The sequence below is a fragment of the Puma concolor genome, chromosome A1, assembly GCF_028749965.1.
Source record: "Puma concolor isolate L17-30 chromosome A1, mPumCon1.1.hap2, whole genome shotgun sequence".
NCBI classification, from domain to species: Eukaryota; Metazoa; Chordata; class Mammalia; order Carnivora; family Felidae; genus Puma; species Puma concolor.
The window spans coordinates 127,576,532-127,591,098 of record NC_141667.1 but is presented as its reverse complement, the minus strand read 5'-3'; the positions used below and the strand labels follow the sequence as shown (position 1 = coordinate 127,591,098).

At 45.1% G+C, this 14,567-nt stretch overlaps 1 long non-coding RNA gene across 1 annotated transcript in view; it reads left to right on the top strand.

The window, feature by feature from the left end:
- The window catches only part of LOC147584446 (uncharacterized), a 190,210-nt gene that overhangs the window by 25,409 nt on the left and 150,234 nt on the right, over nucleotides 1-14,567 (top strand). Inside the window, exon 3 of the long non-coding RNA XR_015250041.1 lies at nucleotides 2,607-2,677. This is a non-coding gene — a long non-coding RNA (uncharacterized LOC147584446). The remainder of the gene's footprint in view (nucleotides 1-2,606; nucleotides 2,678-14,567) is intronic.

The window sequence follows — 14,567 nt, the reverse complement described above, 5'->3', positions numbered from 1 at the left end:
AAAAAAAAGAAACAAAATAAGCATGGATTTACAGTGAATGAAATCAGCAATGGTTAACTCTAGGAGAGATAATAGTGATTGGAAGGTGAGAGGTAAAATGTGGTTAAATCTAAAAATGGTTGCATTAATCAATAATAATAATATGGTTTTATGAGATTTAAATATGTTTGAGTATGCACACACACATATCCACATATATGTGTTAAGACACAGTATTTTATTTTTATATGTATTATAGAGAAATATTCTAAAACTGTATATTAAAATAACAACAATATCCAGTAGGCAGGACAGTTAAAATGGAGTTAAAATTCTCTAAGTACTTTGCATTATCCAGAAAGTATAAAAAATACCACTTTAGGGGCACCTGGGTGGCTCACTCAGTTGAGCGTCTGACCCGTAATTTAGGCTCAGGTTATGATCTTGCAGTTCGTGGAATAGAGGTCATGTTGGGCTCTGTGCTGGCAGCGTGGGGCCTGCTTGGGAGTCTCTCTCTCCCTCTCTCTTTCTGCCCCTCCCCTGCTCATGATCTCTTTCTCTCTCAAATAAACATTAAAAAAATACCACTTTATAAGGAAATATTATGCTATATTTTAATATTTAGGACGATAAGTAGAAGGATAGCAAAAGCATATGTAACTAACAAGCAAATACAGGAGAAAAAATAAGATAAAAAATAGGTATCTCCAAAAGAAATGAGGATTAGAAAACAAGAGTATAGAATAGATGGGATAAATACAAACTCATAGAAAGATAGTAGATTTAAGCCCAAATGTGTCAGCAATCACATGATGTGTAAACTCAACATCCCAATTAAACGATGAAGATTGTCAGACAGATGAGAAATTTTTCAAAAGCTGTTTGCTGCTCACAAAAGACACACTTTAATATTCAAGGAAGAAGAAAGATTAAAGTAAAATGATGAAAACAGACAGGCCACATAAACATTATTGCTATGGTATGAATATTTGTGTCCTACTGAAATTGATATGTTGAAACCGTAACACCCAAGGATCATGGTGTCAGGAGGTGGGGCCTCTGGGAGGTGATAGGTATAAGGGTGGAGCCCTCATGAATGAGATTAGTGCCCTTGTAAATAAGGCTCCAGAGAACTCCCACCACATAAGGACATAGCAAGATGTCTGTCACCTGGAGGAGGGCCCTCGCTCATGCCCTCAGGAGCTCTGATCTCAGACTTTCGGCCTCCAGCACTGTGAGCACAAAAATTTCTGCCGTTGATAAGCTGCGCAGTCTACAGAAACACTACAGATGGTTACCTGACTTGCTCAAAGGCACACATCTAATGATCAGGGTCGCATCAGAATGTGCATCTTTTCTGATACCAAACTCGTTTTCTCTTTCCATTGGCTCATCTCCTTTCAGTGGTCTTACTGCCTACTCCATGTCAGGAAAGGGAGGTTATGTAGGTGGAAAGGCTGGACCTGATGTGCCTGGTCTGAGCGTCCCATGGTGACACTCCCGTGGAGTCAAGTGGGAGGGCACCTGCGTCCTGTAGCGGGCCGCCCTGTCCAGCCTGAGTCCCCTGCTCTTGTCTCAAAGCTCTCTCTGCAAAGTGCACATCTGATGCTCTCAGGGCACTATCGCTCTCTAAGTGGCAGATCTTAATGCTCCTAATTGTCATCCATTATATCATCATGACTTTTTTTGTGGAATTAAAATCCTTTTCGTGAAAGGGCAAAGAAAGTTCAGCTGCTTGACAGCATATCCCAAACTTCTTTACTGGGTTAGTTGGTTCTTTAAAATTTGCAGCCGTGACTCCAGAGTGACATTCATTATCTTTCCCGGAGGCAGTTTGTGGGGAGGATGTGGGAGTCACACAGTCACCTCTGCTGTTAGCGTTTTCATTTCATTTTTTAAATTTTATTTATTTTGTTACTGTATTTTTTTCATTTGAAAATGAAAACTCCTGAATGGGGCGTCTGGGTGTCTCGGTCAGTTAAGCGTCCGACTTCAGCTCAGGCCGTGAACTCATGGTTCATGGGTTTGATCCCCGTGTCGGGTTCTGTGCTGACAGCTTGGAGCCTGGAGCTTGCTCCGGATTCTGTTTCTCTCTCTCTCTCTCTCAAAAATAAATAAACATTAAATACAGTGAAATGAAAACTGCTGAGCAGTGTGTCCTTAAGGGCAGGGGCGATAACTTATTAGCCTCCGTGGGGCTGGCACAGTGCCGCATACACTCCAGGCAATCCTTGAATACTTCTCAGATAAAATTCGTGTGTCTTCACCATTACATTTGTCAACCACTTTTGAATCTTCTGCCTTCAAATCTAGGAGGTAGCCCTCAGGCTTGATAGAATTGGAGTAAAACATATGTAGAATGGCAGAAAGAGAAATGTTATGGGGCGCCTGCGTGGCTCAGTCGGTTTAAGCGGCCGACTTCGGCTCAGATTATGATCTCGCGGTCCGTGAGTTCCAGCCCCGCGTCGGGCTCTGTGCTGACAGCTCAGAGCCCGGAGCCTGTTTCAGATTCTGTGTCTCCCTCTCTCTCTGACCCTCCCCCATTCATGTTCTGTCTCAAAAATAAATAAACGTTAAAAAAAAAAATTAAAAAAAAAAAGAAAGAAATGTTATGTCCCTTCTTACAGGTGAGGAAACTGAGACACTGAAATGCGGGATCCAAGAGCTACGCAGCAGAACCACAGCTGAGGCAGAGCTGGTGAGTGATGATCAGCTACCTTCTCTCTGCGCCTTCCTACCTGGACCCCTTCCTGGACCTCCTGGGTTGGTTCACACTTCTCCTTCTTCTGATCTTACCATGGCAGAAGTTACTCCTCTCTTAAGGCAGAGCTTGAGTTACGTGCAGCACTGAGGTGAAAGCCCTTCGTTCATCAATATCAAAGCAGGGACCAAAGTCAAGTGCCGTGAATTCTTTCTCATCTAAGTTCTGAGGCAGCATCTTTATTGCCTGTGTCAAAAGAAGTGACTAGCATCACATTCCACGGCCATTGTTTGTTGACCTGTTGATCTCCCCCCTCCCCATCCCATCCCTGCCACGGGGTGGCTGGAGGTTCCTGGAGAAACAGTGAGCAGTCATGGAGCGAGTTCAGACTCCAAAGTCACAGCCCAGCTCTGGGGCCTCGGCTGTGCTCTCTCCTTCAGTAAACACTGACTGCCAGGTGCCATGCCGTGTTTGGACGTGCAGGTGTCATGACAATAAGACAAGCATGGTTGCTGTCCTTATGGAGCCTGCGAAGTTACATCTGGAAAATGGGCATCGGATGAATGAAGAAAAGCACAGCTAATATTGATGAGTGCTTACCATATTCTGGACACTGTGCCAAATACTTTTCGTGTGTGTATTTGAAGATGGGCCAGCAGGTGGCAGAGCTAGAGATTCAAACCATATTCACATCTGTCTGACTCTAAAGCCCAAAGCGATGAATGAGGAGTAGATAGAAAATACCACCAAGGTCTGGCACTTAGTAGGCAGCATGGCTGAGTGTGGTGAATCTAGATTGTAATCAGAATAGGGCTTGTGTCCTGCCTCCGCCCCCTCTATGATGATGGACCATAGGGGTGAGGCCACATTAAGCTCCGGCGGGGTGGGAGGCAGGGCCAGGGTCAAGTCAGGCAGCTTCACTGCTTTATCTTCAGCTTCTGGCACAAAAAAGGTAGTAGAATCCACTTACGCTGACCTGACTTATAACATCCCAAGACGCTCCCACATGGATCGTGAACCTTGAAAACCCAGTGCTCAGTGAAATAAGCCAGACACAACAGGACAAATATTATGTGATACCACTCATATGAGGTACCTAGAATAGTCAAAGAGAAAGGAAGTAGAATAGAGATTACTGGGGACTGGGGGGAGGGGAAAAGGAGGACCTAATCTTTCATAGGTACAGAGTTTCTGTCTAGGATGATGAACACATTCTGGAAGTCGACTGTGGCAATGGTTGCCTGGCACTGTGAATGGACTTCTGCCACTGAGTCCTTCCCTTTAAAAATGGCCCAAAGTGGGGGCGCCTGGGTGGCGCAGTCGGTTAAGCGTCCGACTTCAGCCAGGTCACGATCTCGCGGTCCGTGAGTTCGAGCCCCGCGTCAGGCTCTGGGCTGATGGCTCGGAGCCTGGAGCCTGTTTCCGATTCTGTGTCTCCCTCTCTCTCTGCCCCTCCCCCGTTCATGCTCTGTCTCTCTCTGTCCCAAAAATAAATAAACATTGAAAAAAAAAAAAATTAAAAAAAAAAAAAATGGCCCAAAGTGGTAAATTTTATGTTCTGTGTATTTACCATAAAATATAAATAACTTTTTTAATTAAAAAAATAAACATCCTCGGAAGCCACGCTCTGTTGCAGAAGCTTAGAAAATAGTCTGAGGGGGCAGAACTGCAAGATACAAATGAGGAAATCATTTCACGAGACTTGCTGTGGCTGATTAATTATTGATACCCCTCTCACCACTAATAATGACATCTTCTCGTGTATATTGAGGCTTTGCTTTGTGTACTCGGCTACCACCAGGAGGGAGGCTGTTATGTCCGTTGGACACAAAAGACAGCTTCACTGCTTTCCTATGGCTCCACAGCCAGTGGGCGGGAGGGTCTGGATTTGAGGTCAGGTCCCAGATGTAACCGTCCCAGCAGGCAATGCTTCCTGAGGCTCCTCCTTGGGAAAAGTGCCCTCAATCCAAGCAGATCCTGACTTGCTTAGTTGAGATTTGTGCAATTAAGATAACAGGAAGGTTCTAATCAAATCCATATGCTTTGGGGGCCAATCAGATCTTCCGCTAACCAGAACTCTCCACAAATAATGGTGCACCTGAAATGGGCTTCCTTAGGTGGAAGGAGAAGCCTACTTTTTATCAAATGATCTCACCTGAAGCAGTCCCTGCCCCCTTCCCAGAGGAGCAAGCACGTGCATGAGGCCAGGCTGTGTGTCTTAGGCAGCTGACGTTCCTTCTAAGGCCCCCTACTGCTCCAAGGAGACCAAACAGCAATGTCTGTCCTTTGTCCTAACACAGGGCTTCTCCAGACATTACCATTTGCTCCCTGAGGGGACACACAGATGCTCACATTGCCCCTGGCCCAGGGAGGACCTCCCTGGGGAGAGGTCAGTTAAGTCAAGTACTTAGCTCCCCTTGGTCGTTCATCTTTCTCCTCCTCTGCTACCCTGCTATACTGCTGATATTGTAATTCAGGAACGACCCACACTGGATTAAAGAGGGGAGCGATTCCTCTCCAAGACCCGCCTCATTTCTCTGTCTTACTGCACATGGAAGGGTGCGGGGCCCCAGGAGACATTTGAATGAATGAAAAGAAAAAACGAAGTGTTAGCAGTGGGCGGTGAGTGCCCTGGCCCCCGAGAGGTGGGGGGAGGGGATTCTTACCACGGTGGCCCTTGGAAGATCTCCCCGTGGTGTCCCAAGGAATGTCTCAGTGCGGGACTTAGCAGGCGTGTCTCAGAGCAGTGTGCCACACTCGGAATGCCTTGGCCATGGGAATGGACTCAGAACTCCCACACGGTGATGCTCCAGTCTGCCTTTGTGGGGCGGCGTGTAATGGGATTCAGCTCGGGAGCCCGAAAGCGGTCCTGCCTCCGCGAGAGAGAAAACAGTGGCGCTGTTAGCCTTGGGTCAGAGGAAGGTCACACGCAGCAGGGAACAAGACCGTGCTTAGCCTGTCATGAGCATTCAGTAAATGCTAGTCGTGATTTTTCTCCTGGATATTATGAAGGAGGCAGGGTGTTCTTTGCCAGATAAGAAAGGACCTGCTCCCTGTTAGCCCCAGTTCCATAAGCAACGGTCAGCAAGTTCTGAATAAATTCACTTTCAGAGTAACCTTTTTTTTTCTTTACTGGTGTTGTCCATTTTGTACTTTTACTTAGAAAGTGAATTACGAAGGCAACGTTTGTTATAGAGAAAGTAACTGCAGCGAAGTGCAGCGTCACAGAAAGTAGCTCGCGAAAAATCCTGTCGCCAAAACAAATTCAACATTGTTGTCATAATTCCGTCCAGGTTCTGTTTTCTTCTGTGATTTGTATTTATTTCTGATTTTTTAAGTAACACATTGTATTCCAAACCCAGCAAAAAGACAAAAGAAGGACAAAAGCAGAGGACACATTTAAATTGTGTCAGCTGAAGAGAACTTAGCAAAGTTACTGTTGGTGAGGGCATGGGCAGGATGTGAGGGTGCCGGGGACCCCAGGGGTCCGGTAACCTGGGCTGCCATTGCCACTGCCATTCACAGCCTAAGGGTGGGGCGAGGGAGAAACAATGTTCAGACCCAAGACAGCCAGCTAGCGAGCTGCATGGGGAGGGCCCCTCGTCAGGAAGAGTGTGTGATGGTACAGCATGGGATGGGTGTATATACTTGTCCTTGATCTTCCCTCTTCCTGCTGGAGGCCCCTGGAAACCAGGGAGAGTGGTCACCCCTCAGGGCGGTCAGCCTCCCCAAGCATAGGACGGACAGGTGGACAAGGCTAGAGGGACAATCTGGAGGGGCAAACAGAAGACCTCCAACCCACAGAGGAGCACATTCCTGAGGTCTAAATATTCAAACATTACAGGTAACGCTACCCTTCCCCCTGAAGAGGTGACCGTTGGTTTAAGTTTGGTATGGATCCTTCCAGACGTTTTTCTATGCGTAGTTACCTGAATGATATATGCCCTCATAAAGTTTGCAGTTTTGTTCTGCCCACGTGGGTGTGTGTATTTTATAAACGGTATGATATAGTGTGCATGGCTAAACAACTTGCTTGTGTACTCAGCAATATTTTTTGGACTCTGTATGTCAGCTCACGTACCCTAGTATTTTAACCCCTGCAAGGTGTTTCGCAGCATGGTCCGTGGAGGGCCGTTTCCCAGTATCTTAGTTGTCGCTCTTTTCTGGGGACCTGACAGCATTGTAGTTCCCCACTCGATTTAACTCAGGTGTGCCAGCATAATTTCCTTTGAGCAAGGGCATTTAAACCAAATTCCCACGTGTCACTTCCATGCAAAAGCTTTTTAAGAGCCAAGGAGAGCTTCACCATCTCTCTTCCTTTGCCTTGGGAACTAGAGATGTTTTAGACCAGCTCTGTCCAACAAAAATATAGTAAAAGCTGGTCTATAATTTTAAATGTTCTAGAAGCCACATTTTTTTAAAATTTAAAAATCAAGTAAAATTAACTTGGTAATAAATTTTTTTTACCCAGTATATGTAAACGTTCTCATTTCAACATGCAATCAAGATTGAAATTAATTGAGATATTTGACATTTTTGATCCTCAGCCTTTGAAACACAGTGTGTAATTTACACTTACAGTGTATATCTGTTCCAACCAGCCACGTCCCCAGTGCTTAGTGGCCACATGTGGCTAGCAGCTACCACATGGATCTACCTGGATCTCAGGGTGCCACAGAGCTGAATCCGCAGCAAAAGTGTGTCGGGCGTACAGTGTCAGTGAGAGAGAAGCCGTTTCTATTTCCTTAAGGCATCAAGATTGCACTGTTGTCTCCCCCCACCTGGTCTATCCAGACACACCTGTCGTAACTCATTTGATCATTTCCCCGTGGGTGGATGTCCAAATTTTTTCCAGTTTTTCACTCTTATAAAAAATGTGTTGATAAATATCCTTATGTGCATTTCTTGTGTTCACATGCAAGTTTTTTTTTCCCCTGGGGTAATCACTCAGGAGTGAAATCATATGTACACTTTTTGTTTAACAAATCTATCTAAAAGGCTGTCCGGGTTGACTTTACAAATTTTCACTTGTATCCGCAGTGTGTGAAAGTACCCTTTTACCTCCTCACTAACACTTGATGTCATCATTTTTTCCTTTCAAAGTTTTTTTTTTATTTTTTGTATTTACATCCCTGATATTATATATTTTTTTAATTTTTTTAACGTTTATTTATTTTTGAGACCGAGAGAGACAGAGCATGAATGGGGGAGGGTCAGAGAGAGGGAGACACAGAATCTGTCAGCCCAGAGCCCGACGCAGGGCTCAAACTCACGGACTGTGAGATCATGACCTGAGCCGAAGTCGGACCCTTAACCGACTGAGCCACCCATGTGCCCTCTTGATAATTATATTTAACACGATATACAGCCTGTTCTTTTTAACATCATAAATACCTTAATCTAATGAAAACTTTTTATAAACCTTGATTTTCAGAGGTAAGTGTAAACACATGGCATGGATATACTGAGTTTATCAAACCATTTCCTTAGTTTTCTGGACGTTTGGATTTCTCACCTGAATTATACTTAACACCATAGCGAACATCTTTGTACATTGAACTTTTCCACACTTCACTTATTTGTCTTTGGGATAAATTCTAAAAGTGTAATTGTTGGGTCAAAGGATTAGCCTATTTTGGTTAAGGTCCTTGATATTTGCAAGCAGATCCCCCCCCCCCCCCCCATTTATATCAATTACACTCCTTTAGGGAAGTTTCAAATTTGTATATGACATATCCCTGACAGAGTTCCCATGTGCAGAGGCTTTTAGATCCATTCTTGCATCTAGTGCTCATAAGGGTCTTGTGAGATTAACAAAAAGAAAACGACCTGTCCAGAGTCACATGGCAGATAGGAGACAATGCAGGCACCTGAACTCAGCTTTGGACCACAAATGTAGGCTTTTTGGTTTTTTTTTTTATTTGTTTGATATGTCTCCTGTCTCTTTCACACTGCCCATGGAAAAACAGCCTTCTCTTTGATCCCTACTTCAGCCACAACTCTTGGCCCTAAATAAATTAATTTAGGTCTCTGAGTAGAGAGAATTAATCTCAACAAGGGCTTCTTTCTATACGAAGACCTCCTTGGTGCCTAAAAAAGGGAGTGTCAAGCTGTACCTCCAAGGTGCCAGGAGAGGGCACTGCTGGCCCACAGTCTGCTTCAGAAACGAAGAGAAAGCTCTCGGGGAGGAGGCTGACAGTTTTTGAAATGGTTTCCCTAGGAGAGTGAGAGACCTTTTACTGAAGGAATATTAAGCTGCTGTTGGGCGTACAGAGCTGTTTTCCAATGAGACTTGCTGGGGCTCTCTATTCAGGTGATTTATGCACACAAACGAATCACCTTGTTTCAAAATGAAAGTGGATCCATCATAAAATGTTGAACTGTTGCAAGTGGAAACCATGGCATGGATTTCTTAGTGTACTTCCTAGAATTGCAGACAACAGTGATCTGCAAACGGGGAAATAAGGCCAAACGCAAAATTTGCTCTTAGTGTTTCATGGGGTTCAGTGTGTCAGAAAAGATCAGACACTATCTCTTGACATTTTCACGTGTTGTTCCTTGGACGCTGTTGAAGTGCTCTAAGTGTTAGCTGAAAGGTTGCTTTGTGCCCTCCGAGGAGGCACAGACATCCCTCCCCTGCTGGGGTCTGAGTTCCTTTCTTGCCTGGACCTTGACCATAGTATCCTGATTGGTTTTTCTTCCCCTGCTGCCACATCTCCAGGCCCCTGTGCCCACCCTGACTTCCTCGCCCCTACTCCTCAGCCTGAATGAACTTTCCATAAAAGGATTTGGTCTCACCACTCGCCTCCTGAAAACCCCTAGCAGTTTCCCACTATGTGTAAGATAAAAGCCTTCCCTTGTCATATGGGACCTTCAAACCCAGGCCTCCCCCTGCTCTCCCTGCCTCGTTTTATGCCGCTCTTCCTGTGCCCTCTCCCCCTACCGTGCTCTGCTCACGCTGAACTTGTGTCCTCCAAGGATGCTTTAGCTCCTTAACATTTCCACAGCTGTGTTTCTGCTCCTCCCTCTGCCTGGCAAATTCTTCCCCATTGTGTTCAACCCACCCTCCACATTTCTGCTCCTTCTTCCAAATGTAGGCAACAAGTCACCTCTTCCTGCCCTCTTTTCTCAGTATTCAGATAGTCCCTCCTCTGTTGGTTCTGCCACGGGTGACTGTAGGTCCCTGTCGTCTTGTCATTTCTCATTTTGTTTGTCCATCAGTTCCTCTGTACAGAGAGCTTCTATAGGAAAGAGACCATATCTCATTCTTCACTTTATTTCCAAATCCAAACTTATGCCTGGTATGTAATAGACTCTCAATAAGCCATTATTATCACTAATTACATTTGTATTTGGATAGAGAGGCATTGCATGAACTGCAGTCATCTGGCAACATGCCGTGTCTACCGTTCTAAAAATGTTTGATGTTCCGAGTGGTCGTGATTTATAATTTTACAATTCACGCTGAAGACGATGCTTGTTTATGCTTACTTTCATTTCTTTCTTCTTCCGGATGATTTTATTTGGAAAGAGGGTACCAGATGCTAGAATTTGGGTCAAGGCCAGCATAGGTTTCTTAAAAGTGATGGAATTTCAATGAAAGGAGAGATTTTCTAATGGGTAAGAGGGAAAAGAGGCTCTGAGGATTTGGCAGAGGAAGGCAGCAAGACCAAGTGGAGATGGAAGCAAAGATCCTTGAGCGCAGGGCCGCCACACTGTAGGTAGGGAGGTGGGAGAGGACAGCAGTGAATGAGGGAGGAGAGAGAGGCATGAGTTTGGCCATTTACTCATCCTCCTCCAACTTCCATTTCTGTTCCCAGTAACAGGAATTAACGTTGGTAATTGGTAAAAGGTTAATTGCCAGGTTTCTACCAACTCCCCGTATTCTTCCAGAGGAGTTCTGAATGATCTTGGGATGTGGAAAGTCACTAAAGGGAAACTTCTTCACCCAGAGATCTGTGGAGCTTCTTACTTTATGCTGCACACTATTTTAATGAATCTTGAAACTCTTTGTAGGAGTCCTGTATCCACACGGAGAGTCATAGCCAGCAGCCTCTACAACCACATGTGTGCATGTGCATGCACGTGCACATGCACACACACTAACGTGGGGTTTCACACACCGGCCATCCCACCTGGGGGATGGCTTCACTTTCCTATTGATGGATGGACCTCTTGGGTCGACAGGGACCATCTGTCTCCCAAATAGCATTTCTAGTGCTTCAATCACAACTCCAATAATCACTTCCCCCAAACACATTAGTAGGAAATGATGTAACAAAATAATTAAGCGTAACTATTCACTGCATTAGAAATTGATGGTATCTATGTTTTGTAAGTTAGAGACACGTAGGAGAAAATGATCATTCTCGCAACTCATTGCGGCGGGACGGTCTTGGCATTGTTGCATAGAATTCATCCCAGTTAGAGGAATATTTGAGAACTTGGTGTTTCAAAGGAAAGAAGGGAAGAGTATGATGTACTCCAGGAGAAACCAGGTGTCCCAACTATGAGTCCTGTGCGATCATGCTCTATCCCTAGGAAGAGAATCGGTGGGATATTTTTGTAGAAGGGGACTTGTCAGGCAAAGCGTTTGGAGCCTGACAGAATTGCCTTTCAAAAATGATACAACGACTTAAAAGCTAGATAATTTTCCGTAAGTCATATAACCTTTCTGAATCCATATCCTAACACAAGAGTTCTAAGAATTTAATTAGGTGACACATAGGGAGCGCCTGACACATTGTCTGGCGTGTGGATCCCGATTTTATCTATTGATTCTCTTCGCTCCTTCAGAGTCTTCAACATTCACACTGACGATCCGTTTGACATCCTGACCTCATGATCCGAAACGGGGAACACTCTGTGCTCCATTGTCAGACATAACGGAAAGACTTTGTTTTGCGCTATAACATGCTCTAAGTACCCTCTTGTCCTCTTGCTAACTGAACTTTGAACGCTGCAGTTCCCCTTGGCTTCCTGTGTAATTGCAAATATACCTTTGATCCACCCTAATGTTTTTGCCTCTCGCAGAGCCTGTGGTAGCCCCCATGACAGCCTCAAGCAATGTTGGCTGAACCACAGGGAAGGGGCAGCAGGCAGCTACCTATGTGGAAATAAGTCCCATATTGCCTGGCATCCATGTGGTCATTCCTGGTTTACTCCCTTGGGTTAAGTAGTGCAAGGCCCAAGACTGGCATCTTTGTTCGGCTCAGTGGACAAGTCCTGGAGGAAAGGCAAAGGAGGAAGGTTGAATTGGGGCCATAGCCACCTTCTCACTGACAGACACAGACTGTCACCGTCTCAACAACCTTCTGCTTACCCTGTCTTCCCATCTAGAAGATTCTTAAATCCCCTCTGTAGTTCTCCAGATCGTAACCATCCTGTAGACTTCACTTGCCATCCCACCTCCCCTGGAAGCATGTGTCACTACCCCAACCTGTTTCATTCCCTGCCTCCCTTCATCACATATGGCCCTAGGTTACTGCCATGACTCTGTTGTGTTCGAGAAGCGAGGCTCTGAAATCACACAGAATAGATCTGAACCTTGGCTCTTCCACTCATTAGCTATGTGATCTTTAGGAAATAGCTCATCTTTTCTAAGGAGGAGTTTCCTCCTTTGTAAAAGGGATACCAATAACACATATCTCATAAGAGTGCTATGAAGATTAAATAAGATAATCCATAAAGAACGAAGAAAACTACCTTGAATGTAGTTAAGTGTTTAATAAACATTTTCTCAATTACTTAACATTTTTCAGTGTAAATTCCTGTTGGACAAGATTGATGATCTATCCATCCATCCTTCCATCCACCTAACAAACTCTTGGGACTCAGAGATGAACCAGACCCAATCTGTGCCCTCAGGGAGCTGGCAGTCTTACCAGGGAAGCAGAATGCAAACAAGTTCATTATGATGTGATATATCTGAAAGGCTTATGGTTTGCCAGCTTGGAACCTGTCAATCTTCCCTGTCGATATGACAGTTAAGACAGCACATCCTCATTTGGCTGCAGTGTGCTGTCCCTTCATGGCTCCTGGCTGCTCATTGAAGCCTCTTGGTACAGGAGAGAAAGTTGGAAGCTGTGGCTACACAGATCTGGAGGGACCTGTGCTGTATTGTGATTTCAATGCTACAATAACCTCCTCTTTTGCCACACGGGCAATTGAACAGCTTGTAATGCAGACTGCTTGAGCATCTAGGAACTTCGCCAGAATTCCAATCCATTGAAACCATTTATTCCAAACTGAGGGTCAGTGGACCAATCCTGGACTTGATTCTAGAGCCAGACAGCAAAGGATACGGGTCACCTGATGACCCCTCGACCCCTTCCATCCAACAACTCTGTCTTAACCATCCCAGGCAAGGAATAAAATAAGTCCTGTCTTTGGAAGATTTTCAGGGGAGTCAGTTCCCCGGTGGCAGTGGGGGGGGGGTGTGCTTCTAATATGACATTAATCATAAAACCTCTGAATCATCATACAAAGCTGTGGGAGCATATGAATATAGGAATAGTATCCAATTAGCTTGGGAGATTACAATAGCCTGTAAGCTTGGCCTTAGGGCTGTGGTTGTTATATAAACCATCTGGTCTCTGGTGCCTGCAGACCTAAAGCTGATGGGACGACATGTGGTCTTTAGGGTCCAGTGGAGAGTATGCACAGCTCTGCACAGTCCCCATGACCAGCAATAAAAAGCTACATCCTAAATTACCTCTGTGCCTTTTCACATAATGTTCTTTCCAACTGGCACCTTCGCCCACCTGGAGGATCTGCTATTCTGGAGAAACATCGCTCATATGTCCTGTCTTGTGAAGTTTTCCTGAATACACCATCAGTCATTCTATGCTTCTAGTTCGTTCAATAAACGTTTATGAGACTCTCTTGTTACTTATATGTGCGTATGTCACTACATTTTATGATTTGTGTACATGTCTCGATTAGACTTGAACTTCCCAAAGGCAAGGACATGTCTGTTTCCCTATTCCAATGCCCAGCACAGAGTCGGAGTTACAAGATATGAATAGACAGGACCAAGTGGTTAAAGAAGAGATCATAATTTCAAGCACGCTAGTGGGGAAGGCATAGCTAGGAGGGATGAAGAAGCTTCTGGTGGTCTCCCGGGTGAGAGGAAGTACAGTGGATAACTTCTGATCTAAAATGGAAGATACCAATCCAACCCCTTCTTGGCTGTTTGCTCTCAGAACTTTACAACCCTTTGGTCTCCTGGCCATCTGGCCTTGCTTTTTCCTGATTATTCTGCTAAATTTTACTACTTTCTAAAGTCTTAAGGTTATTTATATCTACTGTGTCGGGCGGAGAGGGAAGATGGCGGCGTAGGAGGACGCTGGGCTCACCGCGCGTCCTGCTGATCACTTAGATTCCACCTACACCTGCCTAAATAACCCAGAAAACCACCAGAGGATTAGCAGAACGGAGTCGCCGGAGCCAAGCGCAGACGAGAGGCCCAGGGAAGAGGGTAGGAAGGGCGGCGAGGCGGTGCGCGCTCCACGGACTGGCGGGAGGGAGCCGGGGCGGAGGGGCGGCTCGCCGGCCAAGCAGAGCCCCCGAGTCTGGCTTGCAAAAAGCGGAGGGGCCTGACGGACTGTGTTCCTACAGCAAGCGCGACTTAGCGTCTGGGAGGTCATAAGTTATATCTACTGTGTCTGTAGGTGAAAATACTATATAATGGTAAACCATACAGATACAACAGACGTAAAAACCTTAAGAGCCTAGATAATAAAATGTAGCAAAGTAATCAAAGTTTTGGATACATATTACCTTTGCTTTTAATGTAATTTATCTAATCATAAACATACACGATTTAATTTTAACATGGCTCTGTTTAACACCCAGCTTGGAAAAGTCATAAAACTGTAACAAGCAG